The 19,763-nt window shown below is 41.8% G+C and overlaps 1 protein-coding gene across 7 annotated transcripts in view; it reads left to right on the plus strand.

The window, feature by feature from the left end:
• UST (uronyl 2-sulfotransferase) overlaps positions 1–19,763 on the plus strand; it is a 314,823-nt gene that overhangs the window by 279,999 nt on the left and 15,061 nt on the right. The window lies entirely within an intron of this gene.

Raw genomic sequence — 19,763 nt, forward strand, 5'->3', positions numbered from 1 at the left:
ACAGCCATTTTCCCAAGGAAATACCCACATTCAAGAGTAGAGAACTCCGGAACTTGCCTTCAGCCACATTGATGGCAGCCCTGTGAGGGATTCAGCTGACTGGAAAAGACCTAGAAAGTCAGGCAGCCCCTCTATACCCCTGGGGGACTTCTCTGGAAAAAATGGGAGAGCCAGCACAGAAGAGGAAAAGGCCAGGGAACGGATCCGATTTTCCCAGCACTAGTTCCTGGGATTTGTTGGGTCTTTGGACACAATCTGAAATTGATCCTTTGTATATGTCATCATTTAGTTAAATGGCATGTCATGCCATAAGAAAGTGAGTCTCAGTTGGTTTGGACCAAACTACATGACCTAGGGAACAGGGCATAGGATTGGACGGCACAACTCCCGGTCTCACAGAGTCATGCGTGGTCATTTCTATCTCCACCATTTCATTGTACTTCCCTTAACTGCCCGTCTATGATAGTGACAGGTTGGAGAGAGTCTCTTCCTCAACTTTACTTTTTTTTCTTTTTCTTTTTAAGTGTAATGAATTATTTTTTTGAAGGCTTATATTTTCCCTGCCCAGTCAAAATGCAACAGAAGAGAAAATGGATAGAAAAGAGATAACCCTACCCAAATGGAACTTTGGGGAGAGAAAAATACATGAAACATAAATATATTTTTGATGTCTAAAGCATTACATAATCAATTCTAGATTGTGTGGTATTAGTAAGCAAGATGCACTTCGAAAAATTTGGAAAGGTAGTGAATATGTAGGTGGGGAAAGTCTATAAATGTGCATGAATACTGCACAGGATATGAATCTCTACTTTCACTGAACAGTCAGTTCTTAAACTTTTGAAAGAGCAGAGCATCTTGAAATCTTGATGTCTGTAATCGCAGGAAGGATAATTTATCAACTAATGTTCAATTAAATTTAACTTCCATCCTTTTGTTTCAATTAAGAGGATCAGCATTTTTCCATTTTAGTGGCAGGATACTGATGTCTCGAGAACAGATTTTGGGGAAAAAATAATAATAATGATAAAAATTGTTCTTATAGTTAACACTTAGTGGGGATTTATTGTGTCCCAGATACTTTTTAAGCCCTTTAGAGATATCATCTCATTTAATCCTAACAATAGTCTTATTGAGGTCGATACCGTTATCATGCCTGTTTCACAAATAAGGAAGCCGACAAATTAGAACGGATTCATAACTTTCCCAGGTCACTAAGCTGGTCATTGTCAGAGCCAGCACTCAGGCCTAAGTCTTTAGTATCTCTTGCTTTTAACCACTCTATTGCCTCTCCCTGTAGGAGCGAAATCAAAACCATGAAGATCTGTGATGGGGTCATTAATAAAACCTATGATTCTAGCAAATCTTGTTTCGCTAAATTCTTAAGAACCCATTGTTTCTGGAAAGCTTAGAAATTCTGTTGAGATGATGTTCATTGATATTCTAGAGATGTTACTTTGTTTCAGTTTCTCTAGGAGAAAGACTTTAGTGGTTGAAATTACTAAAGTTGACTGCTTTAATAAAGTGCTTGCAAAGACTCTATCTGGAACAGGAAAGCCGTTTGTTGCAACCATGTCAACAACTTTGGCTCTCATAAGGATTTAATGAATCGGGGAATGGAATTTAAGAAAGCAAACAGTCCAAGGAAAAACCACTTATTTTCCTAAAACAGCAAAACAAAAATGGGAATCCTTTCCAGTCTGGTTGTTGCAAATGTTTGATGGAGTCTTAAAAATTTTTAGAGTACATGATTTATCATATAGAACAAAAAGGTGAGTAATGAGCACTTCTTTTAAAACTTTTTTAGGGTCCTATCATTGTGATTTTAGTTGTTTAGATAGAAAAAAATTCTGTGATATATTTAGGTAGAAAAATATTCTGTGACAGGAGTGTCTGGGTGGCTCAGTCGGTTAAGTGTCCGACTTCGGCTCAGGTCATGATCTCGCAGTCCGTGAGTTTGAGCCCCGCGTCGAGCTCTGTGCTGACAGCTCAGAGCCTGGAGCCTGTTTCACATTCTGTGTCTCTGATCCTCCCCTGTTCATGCTCTCTCTCTGTCTGTCTCAAAAATAAATAAATGTTAAGAAAAAAAAATTTTTTTTAATATTCTGTGATCTATTTGCTGGTAAAATTATAGTGAGTTGACATTCAGTAACATTTATTTTTAAAGTTGTTTAGGGGCGTCTGGGTGGCTCAGTCGGTTAAGCGTCTGACTTCGGCTCAGGTCATGATCTTGCAGTTTGTGAGTTCGAGCCCCGCATCAGGCTATGCTGGCAGCTCAGAGCCTGGAGCCTGCTTCAGATTCTGTGTCTTCCTCTCTCTCGGCCCCTGCCCCGCTCATTCACATTCTGTCTCTCTCACTCTCAAAAACAAACATTAAGAAAAATTTTTTAATAAATAAAGTTTATGCAAATATATATCTACCAGAAATAAATAGGATCACCAGATAGTAAAATCAATTTAATATTCAATCTTTTTAAAAAAAAATTGTTAATACGAATTTTATTGTCAAACTGGTTTCCATACAACACCCGGTGCTCATCCCAACAGGTGCCCTCCTCAGTACCCGTCACCCACCCTACCCTCCCTCCCACCCCCCATCAACCCTCAGTTTGCTCTCAGTTTTTAAGAGTCTTATTAGTCTGTTTAAAAGAAATTACTGGATTTTAAATATTTTTCACAAAGTCCTTTGTTACTTAGGAATGTCATTAAGCTATGATTAAAGGCAGTGAATATCAGTAAGCTTGAAAACATCCTATGCTAATGTTCAGGGTCATATTTTTTTCTCATAAAATTCTAGCATCCTTCCTATTTGCTCTGTCGACCTTTGTTGTCTATAGACCCAAGCTCGTTGGGGGGTTGGAGGGAGTCATTTCCATGGCAATTATGGAAATGACACATTCGATGTCTGCCGCTAACATAAGCTTGGAAGTCAAATGATTTCAGCGTTTGACAATATATGTCAAGGTACTAATGGTATGTAGGGAAAAAATAGCGTTTCGTATGTCTATCCAATCAGGTGATGCAGCAATGGATAAAGTTATATGCACTGGAAACTAATTTCTTCATAAACATTCTAAGTACATGGAAAGAATTGTGCACTCAGTTGCAACCATTAACTTATCGAAGAATTGCGTCTAAATACCTCAGGGAATGCACAGAGGGCAAGGATGTCTAAAAGTCTTCAGGAATCATTGGTGTACTATTGCTTCATTGGTGTACATGCAGTCAGTGAAAAAGTACAAGAGTTGGGGCTTCTGTCTAGTGTCAATTTGGGGCAGTCGGTCATGGCAGCCAGAATCACAGGCACAAGGATTGTCAGGCTGAGCCTGGTGCGCTGATCACTGCCATGGACTTGAGAGAGGGAACAGTGGCTTGCCTTTCATGATTCATCACCCCTGCCCAGGGCTCTAGCAGAATTTGAGAGCAGGAGTGACTCCCCGCCCTATTCTCACCCCATCCCCACCATGCCCAGCAACTCCCACACTCTACAGCTTTGGACCTTGTGGGATTAAAATAGAAGGAGAAAAAAACAAGTTGTTACGCTCCAGAAAATTTGGCAACATTCAGAAAAGGAGAGTGGGATTAAATCTACTCAAAGAAGAGCCAAAGGACTTTCACTAGCCTCCAGTTCTCCATTTTATTGTCACAAGTAAAACCCAAGGAGTGACAATTGAGTTAAGTAGCATTAAATTCAAATTTAATCTCTTGTGGTAGAAATGCTGTAAAAGTTTTCAAGAGGGACATGTTAATTCCTATTAGCACGTTTCCACAACCTTTGATATTCAACCCCATCACCTCCTTGAGCTCATAGCTAATAAAGGAGGTCATATAAACACCGGCATTGTCTTTACAATTCCTTGGGATTCCAGAGACTGTCTACATCTAACCCGCTGGGGTCAAGGGAGACACCTGTGCTTAACGGGAAAGCTAATAATTTCATTCAGGTCTTATTTTGAAAACTTGCTCTTTCAGGTGACATTGAGTGGATTCATTTTGTAAGCTAAGAAAGGAAGTTGGCCAGTAAAACAAGAGGAAGGTGAAGCAGAGACACAGAGCTGGCCAAGACTTGAAATAATGTTATTTCATATTATTATTTCATATACATTATCCAGTGGGTCAGAAATTGTCATTAGTTCTTTTCTTTTTTCCAAAGAGAATTGGCGGGGAAGGAGGAACATTTTAAAACTGAACCCAGGCCTCCTAATTCCGCCGTATGAGAACCCACAGCCCACACCGAAATTCAAGAGATGTGTTAGTGAGGGAACTCAGTCCCTCAGCCTCTGAGCTATAAGGATGGCAAACAGTCCAGCCAGGAGGTTACCTCAGCATAGAGCAAGTAAATAAATCATTTGGTAAAAGCCATTAGAGAGTAAAGGTTAATGGAAAGTCATAAATCAACCAGCCTGTCTATGTATGGTTTTGCTAGAATGTAGGAGCTATTCGAAAGTTTTCAAATATTTCCTTAACTGTGTATGATTTGAACAAGAGGACTATGACATAACAAACCGGTTTCTATTCTTATATCAAAATGAGATGAAAATACGGTATGGATTTAATGCCAGTTCACTTATTCAATTTTACACGGTTGGGTTGTTGTTTTTAGAACATCATGAAACTTCATTTCATGGCCCAATAAAACTAAAATGTAATGGGTTACAGCTTTTCCATTTGTTGATTTTTCTCCTTCAAACATCTTCGATTTTCCATCCTTTGAACAAAATTTTCAAAATGTCTTGAATGTCATTCAGTACGCCTGTTCTCCTGGCCCTTCCCCCACCTGTCTTTAAAGCCGTTTCTAAAGTGAATCGGTCCTGATAGAACCTAATGGTAGCTATGAGCACATTGCTTAAAAGCATTAGAACCTCTTCCTCGGCAGCTTCTAATCCACCGCGTGGCCATCCCATCATTGGTAGATTGTTTCTTTTTAGTATCACCCCCGCATCCCACCCCTACCTTATCTAAGAAGAAGGCTGGTGCCTAGCTACACAGGGTCAGGCTCATGTGCCATCAGAAGTTCCCTGGCAGTTGTCCTCTCCCTTCCATCCCACGTCACAGGTTTCTGCGGTCTCTGTCAGCCATTGGCCATGAAAGTTCACCTCAAGACATCACCCAACCTTCTTCATTTATAGCTGCTGTTGATCTAACGCCTAGCACATGCCAACGTTCCTCCCTTTTTTCTTTCATCTATCAGAAGAAAGAAAGAGCTTAACTTTTCTCATCAGAAAGAGTTTACATTTCTATTCTACCTCAATAAAAACACCCCTCCCTCCCTCACCACCTCTTTCTGAGAGCAACTGCTACCCTAAATAGCTTCTCTCGAAACTTGCTACTTCTAGCCTGCCATCTTTTGATGGGCAAGTTCCAGTTACAAGAACAAGTTTCTACCACCACCAAGTCTTTCAAAAACATATGATGAAAAGCATTATCTTGTTCTTGCCAGACTACATTTGTGAATTTTAATATGTCGGGAACATTTTCACAGTGTTTAAATGTTCCTATCAAGTGTTTCCCACTGTTCTTTAAAGTAGTAGCCATGGTGCCCAAGCATTTCCCTCTCAGATGGTCTTCTTGGTATCCACTAGTGTGAGCCTCTCAATTTCAAACTTCCCTTGATTGAACAGATGGACCTCCCGTACAAATGGACAGGTTGCGGTTTCATCTCACTGTTCTTTCTTAGGGTTTTGCCTAAAACCAAACCATTTGGATATGCTTTCCGATATACACACTGTTCTTATAGAGCACGCAGTTGAAAATCTGATTTCCAACACGGAGAGAAGGAAGAGACAGGACCATTCATTTACATCCTCCCAAGACCTGGCCCTACCAGTGTGCTGCAGATTGCCTAGATGAGGTGCACTTAATTTCAGAGTAACACAGCAGACTTTCCCAGTGGGATTGACAGCCTCCTAGGAACTTCATTTCACACTTTCCTGACTTGGGAATGGTTATTTTGAGTAGCACCTCCTAGTAACCTAACTTCTTAATGCCTGGGCAAGAGGTTAAATATCTCACTTATCTATATGTTTGGCCTCCATGAACAGCGACTTCATTCAAAGCCCTTCAAGGGTTTATCAAAATCTCACCGTGTTTAACATTCCAGAGAAAACATCCAGGTTGCTGGTGATTGGGACTCACCTTTGGTTTTCTCATCAGAGCTGATCATTGTGTTAAATACAATGTCAAAATAACGACAAAGAAATAGACTATATTCTCGCAAATAAAATGTATCTAGAATGAACAATAAAAAGGAAAAATGTAGGTTTTGTGATAGCGCTGAGTTCCCAGTTCATAGAATCCCAAGAACAAGCAACTATTAAATAGTCATTATACACATCATATGATAAAATTTACCAAGAATTTCTTGTGCATTAAATGTTTTACAAGCAACTGCGTTCCCGTATTAAGTGCTATGGTACTTTCTATTCTCACAAACAGTAGTTACGGGATCTTCAAAAAGCCCTGTGTGTGTTAAGATTTAGTAAGTTAGTTTATAGTTAGATTAATGTCAGGCAACATTAAAGAAAATGTCTTAAAATTTAGGAAAATTGCATTATATGAATTGCAGGATCCCTGACAAAAGAAAGTAAATGGTGTCTTAAAACTGTCAGAATTGAAGCCCTTATCAAGCCATGAAAAGAAAGTTCACCCCTCTATATCTAAAGCTGCCATTTACGCTAGATAAGGAAAAAGGCACATGATCACTTATGAGCAAGGTTGTTTATCTCATATTATTGAGAGTCATAGAGGCTAAAAACCAACTCAATTATCCAACAGTAGCGAACTGTTTATATGATCTATAAGGCTACCAGTGGAGCACATAAAAACACACTGCAAAATATGACTTGGAATAATTAATACTATAAGCAAATGCTTATGATCAGTTAATTTTTTAAAATAATATGAAACTCTGAAACTTAATAATGTGTATAGCAGAGATCTATTTTACAATTCACGTACATAAATAAGAAAAAGACTAAAAGGAAATGTATTATTATAGTAATAAATATGGCTTGATTTAAAGCCATTTGATCTTTTTTTAAAATCTTTTTCCAAAAACGTTACCCTCTATTGTTTGCATATGTGTGCATGTACATACGTGTAAGTATATGTGTCTATATGGTATGTATATATTTAGGTATGTAATAACCAGACAAAATGAATTTTTAAATTATAAGTTGCCTAAGAATTAAGATTTAAAGCTAAAAGCTTATAAATTCCCCAAGGACTTTATGATAGCCCTCTATATAACTAGATAGGTAGCTTGATCTATGTGAAACACCAGAGAGAAAAAATAATGGAGCGAAATTTTTAAAGGAGACCAGAACTGTCCTGTGGGTGTTTTACCATCTCTGGAGTGCCCACAGTGGCCATGTGTGTTAACAGTTGGCTTCAACATCATTGAGACTAGATTTGGACAATGCAGCATGATTCCAGAGGAGGGCCTTTTCCCTGTCAAAGAAGGGATGTGTGTGTGTGTGTGTGTGTGTGTGTGTGTGTGTGTGTGTACAAGACAACTGCCTAGACCTGCTAACACCATACAGACTGTGAGGGATAGAAAGAAGAAGAATCTTGCATATAAAGTAAAAGCAGAACTTAGGAGATTGTCAGATGCCAAAGAAATTTGGACAGAACTACTGGGTTAGTGTTTTGCTTGATCTTCTTTGTTCAAGTAAGTCCACTTGATCATCACTCGTCATAATGTGATTCCAAGTAAAGTAACAAAGACACGAAAAGTAACAAAAATGTGTTTCTTAATAATTTCAGATGAAAACGTTATTTGCAACAAAGAAATGCATTTTATTAATAATGCCATAGCAAGTCTTCCAATAAGGTGTTTTTAAGTAGATATTTTCCAGTATCGTGGTTCAGTTGTTGCTGTGAAAATAAGGCCTCTGTAATTGCCATTCTCATGCCCAAGCCATTTTTTTAATGACCAAATGCCATGCTGGGCAATGCATGCGTGTATAACTAGGGTGATATACACTTTCAAAAAAAATAGAGCAGCTTTTTGACGATTTGGGTCGTGATGCCAAAGTTGGGGAGAAAGGTAACGGGAACGAATTGTCCTCCGCCCAGTGAACCAGGGAGAGTGGGGAACTGGAGCCAGCAGACCCCAGTGGGCACTGAGGCCGCCCCCAGGCTGATTAAGCGACAGTACGTGCGTGTCTGAGCAGGAAGGGATGAATTCTGATACCTCTTCCAGTTCTGACGTGTTTACTTCTAAGCTTGAGGACCTGTGTGTGGTTGGACAGCTCCCGCAACCAAATCAGCTAGGGTACTAACAAGAAATGCCGGTTCCAAGGGCCCCATCTCTGCAGGTGTCGGCCTGGCCAGTTGATTCATGACACATTACGTTTGTCCAGCCAAGTGTTCACTTGGCCCCACAGAAGGACGCAAAGGTAGCCCTCAACACCCATCCCTTTGGGGTCCGACCCCCCTTTTCTTCCCTCCTCTAAGGATGGGATTTTGAGACTGCTTGAGAAGTGACTGGAAGAGAGTACGTTTGTTATTCTCTTTATTGTTTACTCTTCCTCCTGGAAGAGGGAATCTGTGTTTCCAACGTTTAGCAGCTCTCTTGTTCCCTGGAATCATGCTTGGTGCTTAGTAGGTGCTTCATGCCGATTCAAATGAGCCAAAGAAAGCCGGGTAAGAGAATACCTAATTACCACCCCCCAGCAACTTCAGCAGATTTGGAGGATAAGTAGTGAGGAGTTGGAACACAAAGGCAAATAACGTGGAAACCCCTCTGATGGGCCACCCCACCTCAAGATTTGACGGGGTTGGAACCCGACTATGCAATGTTTCTGTAAAAACACGTCTCCTTGGGGCGCCTGGGTGGCTCAGTCGGTTGAGCATCCGACTTCGGCTCAGGTCATGATCTCACAGTCCGTGAGTTCGAGACCCGCGTCGGGCTCTGTGCTGACAGCTCAGAGCCTGGAGCCTGTTTCCGATTCTGTGTCTCCCTCTCTCTCTGCCCCTCCCCTGTTCATGCTCTGTCTCTCTCTGTCTCAAAAATAAATAAACGTTAAAAAAAAAAATTAAAAAAAAAAACAAAAAAACAAAAAAACACGTCTCCTTGCAGGACTCGTCCCCATTTTTCTTTCCAAAGGGGGCCAGTGCCTTGGCTTTTATGGGCCCTTGTGACCCATCCCACACAGGCCAATTACTTTTCTTTCTGGTTCCCTTTGTTGTGCTCCTGCTTCCAAAACTCAAAGCAAATTGGAAGCATTAAAAAGACTTCATTCTCTTTCATCAAAGGGGTCTAGCACTTTCTGGCATTAAAAAAAAAAAAAAAGAAAAAGCCAATCATGTAACTTTCCCTTGGCTGCACAGAGAAAAGGTTCTCTTGAAATTCAAAGGGATCTCAATTTATTTTTCAATTAATTATATTTCCAGATCTAAAAAGGAGATGGTAAAAAAGAGAAAGAAAAAAAATCTCTCTGTTTACTTTACCAACCCCAAGCACCGAGTCAGGCATGAAGTGCTTTTTGTTCTTTTCTCCCCTAATTGCCATACCTCCAAGAAGCTGGTTTTAACATGCCATCGATCATCCAAATGGCAAATCAAACGCCGGCTCTGTCAGCCCAGCACATCGCTGCACGCCACAGTGACATACATTCATTTCCGGTGAAGGCAGCTGCCAGGGAACCACATGTGTTTGAACTGTGTGGCCTCCCTATATAATTCAGGAAATGAGGTTACTCTATCTGTGACAAACATCATGTTCACACGGTTTTGGGGGGCAGCCAGCTCGATGCGGGGCTCGGCAGGAGTGGCCCTGGGATGTGGACCCACCATGCTGTCTGAGGACAGCACTAAATGCCCCAGCTCACTGCACCTGACCGGTGACTGTCATCATACCTGTCCCCTGAGAACGCATGCCTCATCCCATGTGCGCTAGACGTTTCTAAATGTAATCTAACCTGAGGTTAGTACACCACAGTTTTTTAGACAGAGGGCTGCTTAGAACAGCAGGACCTCTTGGTTGATTACCACTCAACTCCCCTGAAGCCAAAGAATGGATGCCCATCTTTTGATGACGCTTCTTTTTATTCGGTGATAAAATCTGGTCCCACTTCTGGTTGTTACTCAACTTGTATTCATTTCTTGCACATAATCTCCCCTGGACCAAGTTCAAACAGGACCAGATTGATGGGGCAAGGGGGCTTTGGTCAGTGTGGAGTGTGCATTCGCTTAGATCAAGGGAACGAATGCCCAAACCAGCTCAGCATCAGAACAGACTGCAAGCCCGTGGTGAGGTTTTGTTATTTTGCATATGGTTAACCATCTTGGAGGTCATAAAGTGAGGCCTCTGTCCTCCGGTGCAGCAGCTGGGTTTACACAGTATTTCCAGATTGTTTATTTTGGCCCAGAGCCAGGGCTACATCGTTTTTCCATTATGCCTGTGTGACAGATGAAGAGAGGTGGGAAGGGGGACTTCATGGGGCAGCTCTGTGATTTCCTTTTTATTTACATTAGAGGGATTTTTGAGAGTTCTGAAGATTATGAACCAGTCCAAACATAATGTCAATGCAGCAGAGGTAGAAAGAGCCACTGCTTTTGCAAAAATGTCTAGATCTCAGGCAGTCAAGCAAAATCTATTCATGGCCTCAGCTTGAGGCCATGTTGGGGGGCGTTGTGCCTGTCACTGCTCAACTTGCATACCGATGGGCTACTGGGGAATGATATTTATCATCACGTTCAGAAGTTAAACTCCCGGCATTTGCTCAGGAGTTCCTTGTGGGGAGGGGGAGGAGCAGCGAGTTGGGAAACTGAACCATAACGCCTTCATTGGCATATGCGTTCTCTGTGGATGGATGCACTTGATGCTGAGTGGAGGTGTGTTTCCAAGGGCACCATAGAACTTTTCCTTTGCGGTCCTTTCCCTGAGACACCAGCTTTCAGGGGGATACTCCCCGTGCACTGCCCTAAGTTTTTCCACCAGGGAGCATTCAAGAGTGGTCGAAGAGCCACAGTTCAAACTATATCCACAGCAAAGCCCTTGCAAGTTGGGTCAAGTGCATGTGATCTGATGGAATGTTTTACTACTAAATGAAATACTTGCTTTTGCAAATGGAGAAACAGCATTAGAAAGCATCAAAAACGATGGCGAATTCAGTCATTGAACTGCATCGATATAGCAAAAGTAGGTCACATAGACGTTTGCTGCTCCAACGGTGTTGGGGTTTCTTTACTGCATGGCCGTAGTATATAATACATGTGACATAAATGCACTAGCCACAAGGTTTTAGCATGTATTATGTGTTCCTACGTGGGTATTTACGTTTGTGGCAGATGTCCCTCATCACAGTATTTCTTAAGCTTTGCCAAGTGTATGTGGGCAATCTGTCACCATAGCCTAGTGTTCTCCAATAGAGTGGCTAAGAAAATCAAACACCACGGCCTCCCCAGAGCAACCTGCAATCCTAAATACCTATATGAGCCCATCCTAAAGAAATCTGATTTCTAGAAATGGAAAGTTTGATCTGGAAGGACCCTCTTCTAAGGAAAGAATTTAGTGAAACAACAAATGTACAGTCAACACCAAAAGTTGCCCTTTGGGTTAATCCGGTCTTACAGATGGATTTAACGTACAGCTTTCAAATCAACAAATCTTTATGGATGGTCATTATGAGCCAGGTGTGGAGCTGGGTGCTGGGGAGCTAAAAATGAAAAAGATACAGTCTCTTTCGGTCTGCAAACATTTCTGCTGGCTTGCGAGTTTTTCGCCAGATCCTCCCAGACTTACCAAAGCGTTCCCCTTGACTTAAAACACTCAAGCCCTTCTTTTCAACCCGTCCCCTTAATGCCAGAGTACACACAGGGCAAGGAGAAGTGGGTGGTTATAGATTTCCACTCAATTTGGAAATTAATAGCCTGTGATGTAGCAAAAAGGTGCTGGGCTGGGCATCAGAAAGCCTGCTTTCTAGTCTCAGGACAGTCACTTACTGGTCATACAACCTTGAGCAAGTCTTGTGACCTCTCAAGCCCTGGGGATCTGTAGGTAAAATGGATTGCTCTGAGGAATGCGTGAGGCAATGAAAGGCTGTGTGAAAATACATGAATCCATGGAACTCTGTGCAAAGAAGGGCATGCCATTCTGATGACCTGTGGGGAGAGTGGGGTAGGGGAAGGTCCGAGCTGCTTGCACCACTATCTGTAAAGCTTTAATAATGCAGAAAGCTGACTCAACTCAGCAATCTCCCTTCTGGCCCTATAGTCTTGGGGTTTTTTTTCTCTACTGGCATTGGATGACCAACTATAGATGTTTATGTTATTGGGGGCCAGCAATATAAAAAGGACCCCCATTTCAGGGCCCCAGCAAGAGGGTCTTTACCACCACCCCTCAGAGAGAGTAGAGTCTGGGAGCCTAAAAAAGTCTGTCCCCACATAGTCCTGACTCTGTGGTGACTTTGGACATGTCTGTAAGGAAAAACAATCTTTATTTTGCTATTGAAATGAAAAGGTCAGAGGTTGATTTTTGTTTGTTTTCCCTTCCGATCATTTTACCGCTCAAAACCAATGCCTACTTTGAGGAAGTCTTCTGCAGTTATGAAAATACTTAAGGGGAGCCTTTGCCACTCCCTAAAAGTAAATAAGAAAAATGAAAAAAAAAATTCAAAAACATCCCGAAACCACAGCTTCTCTTTGCCAAAGCGTATCGATTAATTAAAGAACAGGAACAGCAAACCCTGACTTGGTCAGCACTATCATTCCAAAAAGGCAACTGAACCACAAAGCTAAACACTGGAAATTATAGACCCCAGTGGGAGATGAAAATTCCCAGATGGAAGGGTAAGCTGTTTCCTGCTGAGGACCCAGCATTCATGGGCCTCTTGGGAGTTTTTGATTAAGAACATCCGGATATGGCCTTTGTTCCCACTTGGCTATATCTGCACCTGAAAGGCACAGCCAAGCCTTTTTCGGTCTGACAACACCCTCCTCCTTCTGTTGGTTTCTTTCATTCCTTCAACAACATGTGTGGAGGGTGCTGTGTTCCCCTAGGTGCTGAGCTGTGGAAATATAAAGATACATGGGGGGGCCACCCTTCTCCAGGGCACTCTCAGCATAACAAGCTCCATTAGAACAGCTAGATGAGATGGTGGGGATGTTGGGGGGGAAACATCCAGGGGAAATGTTTTCAGAAATTTCATAGTGCCTCAGAGGCCTCCTAAAAGTTTTCCATCTTTTGGTTGAAACACACACACACACACACACACACACACACACACACACACACACACACCTTACTCTCAGACCTTCACACACAGCAGATCTTCATGATCAAATAGTCAAACAGTCGTTGTGAGAGACCCAGCTCCATGCAGAGTATCGGAGACAAGCACATTAGGCTTGGTCTCTCCATGAGGGATTTCTGACCAAGGAAAGAAAATGTTGACACGATGCAACAAACCAGAATGAAATGCCCTATTAGCTCCCATCATGAGCAAGCCCGTGAGAAGAGATTCTCCCCCATGACCACGAGCTCCATTTGGCCATAAACAATGTGAGAGGTCAAGAGCCTGGGCTCAGTCGCCAGACTGTCCAGATCCAACTTCTGGCTTCTCCACTTACAGCCATGTGAACTTGAACAAGTGACTAAATTCCAAGGTCGCATCTGTAAAATGGTGATAATAGGAGAGCCTGCCTCACTGGGGTTTTTGTAAGGATCAAGTGCATGTTCAAATTCTCAAGTTCTTTGCACTGAGAAAGCTCTCTCAAAAATGCATAGTGATGCAGCTGATGATGATGGTAAAGTCCCATTCGTTGCTTATATCTCCCATGCCTGGTGCAGAAAAGTTATTCAGTCAACATTGGCAGAAAAAAAAGGAAGACAACATCGGACACATGAACGAGGCCTAATTGAAGCCTTCATTTTGACATAGAGCACTTGCTTCCTGGGTTCATGAAACCCAAAATTTTAAATCCTTTAAAGCAGAAGCATAAAACTCCATTTTTTTTTTTTTTTTTTTTTTATAGCAGCCAAGGAAGTAACATGAAAGAATCAACTAGCATTTGGGGTCTGGAACAAAATGGAGAGCACTGACCTCTCTGGGCGGGTTGGGGGGGGAGTGGGAGGGGGAGGAGGGGTGCACAGCCACACTCAGCCACACTCAGCTCCAGAAGAATCTTGCCTCACTTTGAGAGAAGCCAGAAATCCAGATTTCCATGTGAAATACACCAAGTCTTAACAACAACTAAGTCAATTTCTGAAAAAAAAAAAAATAACTCGCGGGCCAAATCACACAGCCTGCCAGTCAGATCCCGGGCTGCCTTCTTGCTGGGCCTGCCCTAATGGAAGGAGCCCTGAATTTGTCTCCTCCTTCTGAACTGTTCACCAGTGGGGACCAGAGACATGAGCCCCTTGAAGTCATCTCTCAGTTCCTGCTAGTTTCAAAGGCCACTCGTAGGGTAGGTCTTCACTTCCTGTGGTTACGTTCTACAGTGTGTGCCCTCCTGACGAGGGCAACTTCACTTCCCAAAGGATGCTAATAATAAGTGTAGATTCTTACAGCATGATTGTTTGGTGGCTGAAATAAGAAGAGTCTCCAAAAATTCCTAACAACTTCCTCTAGAACTGCTATTAGGGCAATCTGGAGAGAGACTGATTCCACAGTTCACGTAGCTTTGTTTGGTTTGGAGGGAAAGTCTGGCATTTTACAAAAATGTGGAACACTTAGCAATGAAATGACTTTTCCATAGCACTGATTATTGGACAGCAAGACACATAACCATATGTCTTTGAAATGTGATTTTAGAAATTCTCGACTAACTGTACAGGGCTTTGAAATGTGATTTTAGAAATTCTCGACTAACTGTACAGGGCAAACTTCCCTCTAGTCTTTCCATGTGAAGGTGATAATTTTCTACAGGCTCATGAAAGCTTCACTGGTTATGGCCCGGTACTTAGTGGAAACCTCAACACAAATAGGAGGTCCGGGCTCAGGTTCCAGCTCAGTCACTTACTCACTAGCAGTGAGACCCTGGGTAAGTCATTTAATCTCCCAGAGCTTTTATCTCCCCACCTGCAGAATGGGGGTCAGAGCGCCCCATAGGGTGGTTGAAAATATTTTTAAAAACAACATGCGTATGGGCGTCATCCAAACCTCTAATAGGTGCTCATGTCAGTGTTGGTTGAATCTGAACCTGTTTCTTCTCTCACAAAGCAGGGCTCTTAATTTCTGACCAGGGCTCTTAATCTCTCACAAAGCAGGGCTCTTAATTTCTAAATTAACCTTCCTTTTGAATTTGGCAGCTTTGTGGAAAACAAAAGGGGAAAGCTGCAATCATTTTACATAAACATTTGGGTTTGCATCCACAGTATTATGAAAACTAAGGGTAGAGGGTTGGATGACACCACCAGAGAGTAAGGAAGGAGGAGGGGGAAAGGCTGGACCAGCACCCGGGAGCACTGGCATTTCAAGGACGGGCAGGGTAAGAGGTCTGGGTCTGGGGAACTGAGAGGGAGCGACCAGAAGGAGAGTGGATGACCATAGTGCTCATTCAGTGTAGCTCTTCCCGTAACAATACACCGGAAGGGGTCAGGCTTAGCTGCGACTGTCATCATCTCTTGCCAAATCAATTCATTAATGATGCGGATAGACCCTGGTTCTTTTCACTTGTGCTTAAGTGACACTGTGTCAGTCCCGACAGACGGCTGCCTACTCTGCCCACCCACCCACTCGCCCATCCTCGGCAATAGAGGAAAGCATACAGGGAAGAGAGTCGGTTGGGATGAGCCAGGAGTAGCTTTACAACAGTTGGCCCAGTTACCTAATCCTAACCAAAGAAGGGAATGTGTAGCTCCATCACATACTATCGTTTTGTTAAAAGCTTCAAAATTTTACTGGCTGGATGTTAATCACCCTTAATAGCAAGTCAACATTTTGCATCCAACTCATCTTGAAGACTAGTCTAGGAAATTTCCTTGTTCTAGAATAAAAAAATCAATGGATACTTTTCTTGGATGGCTTTGTGGTCAGCGATTATACTTGCCGTGTGTTATTTTTAGGAAAATTCCAGAAGCCCATATACCCTCCCTGTCTTCCTGAGCATGAGCTTTAATCAGGTTTTCAGGCGGGCTAAGAACCTCTACCCTGGAGCATATTCCCTGATCAAGCCCAAGTTGAGTACCTGGGGTGTGCCATTTTTCTCTGTCACCCAGGAAACTCATGGCTGCGTATGTTCAAAGGACGTTACTGAAAATGATGCTAATTTCATTGCAGTTTTTTCTTATGAAAATTCATACGAGGCATTTCTCTATGGTTTATAACCAGGAATGGATGTGACTAGACTGTTTTAAATGAAGAGCAGTTCAGTGTTAAATTCTTTGTTGGTTGTTGGAAAGTTTAGGGACAAACTCTCAACCCACCTCCTGCACAAGTACTTAGTACTTCATAACATTCATCTTATGTCCCTCGATATTGGGGTTTGGGGAACTAGTAGATAACACCCATGTCTCCCTGCCTGGGCTTTAAACTCATTGGGAAATAGACGCTGGAGACAGGTAGAGATGCAAATGTCAGCTTCTTTACCAAATCACTTGAATGGGTATATTACATGAATGCAGCCTAGATGTGCAGAGAAGTGGGCTGGTCATATTCCATCCTGGCTTAGACAGACTTGCCCACCAAGTCCCAGGCACGGCTGGAAGCCCTCACCTCCTCTGCAGGAAGGTGTGAAGTCTCTGCAGAGAGACATACTCTCTCCAGAGGGAATGGCATCTCAACTCCTTCCCCCAAATGCACAATCAGAGAAACCCCTCTGGCCCTGGTACCTGAAAGAGAGACTGGGGCAAGAGGCAAGAGCAGTACTCTAGGGAGATCCTTCCAGATCGGGAGGTAGAAGCCATTATCCCCAGTGTTGACCTTCCTAGCCTCACACTCCCTTTGCCCAGTTTCCTTAATTGTTTCACTAATTGCAGCATATATGTTTTTGTAAAGTTCTTTATATTCTTTTTGGACCAGGTTGGGCCAAATACGTTAATTAAAGAGTTTATTTTAAAATCACAGGAATCCTAATACTTTTTATGGTATGAAATAGCAAAATGCTACACAATTTAGAGTGCTTTGAGAGGAAGGGATTGTAGGAGTCTGGAAACGACGGAGTTATGTTTTTTGTGCCTTTCAGTGTTAACTGAAAACTCTTGGTGCCTTGTCTGTCTTTAGTACCAATTTTTTTTGTCTTTTTTTACATTTATTTATTTTTGAGAGACAGAGAGAGAGAGAGAGAGAGCACGAGCGGGGATAGGGCAGAGAAAGAGGGAGACACAGAATCCGAAGCAGGACCCGGGCTCTGAGCCGTCAGCACAGAGCCCGACACGGGACTCGAACCCACAAACCGTGAGATCATGACCTGAACCAGAGTCGGACGCCTAACTGACTGAGCCTCCCAGGCGCCCCTAATTCCAATTTTTTAAACTCTGTGTTTTAAAAACCCAAAGGGATACGCCTATTAATATGTCTCTCCTCAGATTGGCTATAGCCAATATCTGCAAAGAAGAGAGACATTATAAAATGCTCTATCATAAACCCATTTCAGAAGAGACTATGCCAAATTCTTTAACAAAAATTCTAGAACTCATATGTCCAAATGTGTATTACACCTTTCAAAAGACTCAGCTGGAAAAGCAACACCCTTATTTCAATTAGGCCATTATTGTTCCAAGAATTTCTTCATTAGAATTGCTACTGGAGGCTTCAGAAAGTATCTCAAATACTCTTAAAAAATGACGGGCCTTTGTCCTGTCAGGTGAATCCAGGTTTAGCACCAGCCATTTGGAGATCTGTTCCATGACTAATATACCTATTCAACTTTGGTGACAAAACTTTTAGTTCGTAAGATGATAAAAGAAAATATCCTGGGAAATTTTCATGATCTTGGGTTTGGCAGTGCTTTTTTTGGTGTAACAGTACAGGTAACAAAAGAAAAAAATAGATATATCGGTCTTCATTAAATCAAAACCCTTTATTCATCAAAGATAACTATCAACAGAGTGAAGAGAGCCTAAGGTGGGGGAGAAAAGATTTGCAAATCATATACCTGATATATATGCAGAATATCTAGAACATATAAAGAACTACAACTCAACAACAAAAATTTTAATCCAATTTCAAAATAGGCAAAGGACTTGAATAGACATTTCTTCAAAGAAAATCTACAAATAGCCAACGAGCACATAAAAAGATGCTCCGCGTCATTAGTCATTAGTGAAATGAAAATCAAAACCACGAGATACCAATTCACACTTACTGAGATGACTATAATGTTTTTAATTAAAATAACAATTATAGAAAAGAATCTGGGGAAATTGGAGCCTTTGTGCGTTGCCAGCAGGCGTGCAAAGTGGTTCAGTCACAGAGGAAGACAGCTTGGTGGTTCTTCAAAGAGTTAAACATAGGGGCGCCTGGGTGGCGCAGTCGGTTAAGCGTCCGACTTCAGCCAGGTCACGATCTCGCGGTCCGTGAGTTCGAGCCCCGCGTCAGGCTCTGGGCTGATGGCTCGGAGCCTGGAGCCTGTTTCCGATTCTGTGTCTCCCTCTCTCTGCCCCTCCCCCGTTCATGCTCTGTCTCTCTGTGTCCCAAAAATAAATTAAAAAAAACGTTGCAAAAAAAAAAAAATTAAAAAAAAAAAAGAGTTAAACATAGAAATACCATAAGCCTTCAATCCCACTCTTGGTATATGCCCAAAAGAACTGAAATCAGGGACACAAATACTTGTATACAAACGTTCACAGCAGCCCTCTTCACAGTAGTCAAAAAGTAGAAACAACCCAAGTGTCCATCAATAAGTAGATGGAGAAACAGATTGTGGTATATCCATACAATGGAGTACTATTCATTGATTCATATACTGACATGTATGCAATATGGATGAACCTTGAAAATAGGATTCTATGTGAAAAAGGCCAGACATAAAAGAACCATGTTATTATATGGCTCTGTTTATATGAGATACCTAAAAAAGGCAAAGTCATTGACAGAAAGTAGATTGGAGGTCACCTGGGGAAGGGAGTACAGAGTTTCTGTTTGGAGCAATAAGAAAATTTGGGGAATAGTGGTAATGGTTGCACAACATTATGAATGTAATTAATGCCACTTAAATGTACACTTTAAAATGGTTAAAATTTGGGGGCACCTGTGGGGCTCAGTTGGTTGAATGTCTTTGGCTCAGGTCATGATCTCATGATTTGTGAGTTTGAGCCCCACATTGGGCTCGCAGCTGTCAGCGCAAAGCCCACTTCAGATCCTCTGTCCCTCTCTCTCTCTCTGCCCTTCCCCTGCTCACACATTCTCTCTCTCTCTCAAAAATAAATAAAACAGAACAAAAAAAGCTTAAAATTTTATGATGCATGTAACATTTTTTGTTAAGCATTCCATGTAAATATATAACACATTGTGTTTTTAGTCATTAATATAAAACTAAGCAGATTTTAGTTATAATTTACCATATTTGAAAAAGCCTTCACAATTTATAACAGTTAACATTGTGTTTAAGAAATCTGGCAATTCTCCCTTTATTTTTCTTAACAAATGCCCTGTTGAAATAATGAACTGCGAATAGCTTTTATATCTAGTTAAACTATCAACAATACATAGCAATATTTTAAAAGAAAAAGCAAGATGATTGGCAAGTGGTGAGAGCTTTTTCCTGTGCTTCTTCCTGAAAGGAAAGCTCTTGGTGTGTGTAACAGGAAATAAAAAAGGAAAAATGGGTCAATTTTGCTGCTCAAAGGAATGTATAATTTGTAGTTCATTGAATTG

Source organism: Neofelis nebulosa, chromosome 6, assembly GCF_028018385.1.
Source record: "Neofelis nebulosa isolate mNeoNeb1 chromosome 6, mNeoNeb1.pri, whole genome shotgun sequence".
NCBI lineage: Eukaryota > Metazoa > Chordata > Mammalia > Carnivora > Felidae > Neofelis > Neofelis nebulosa.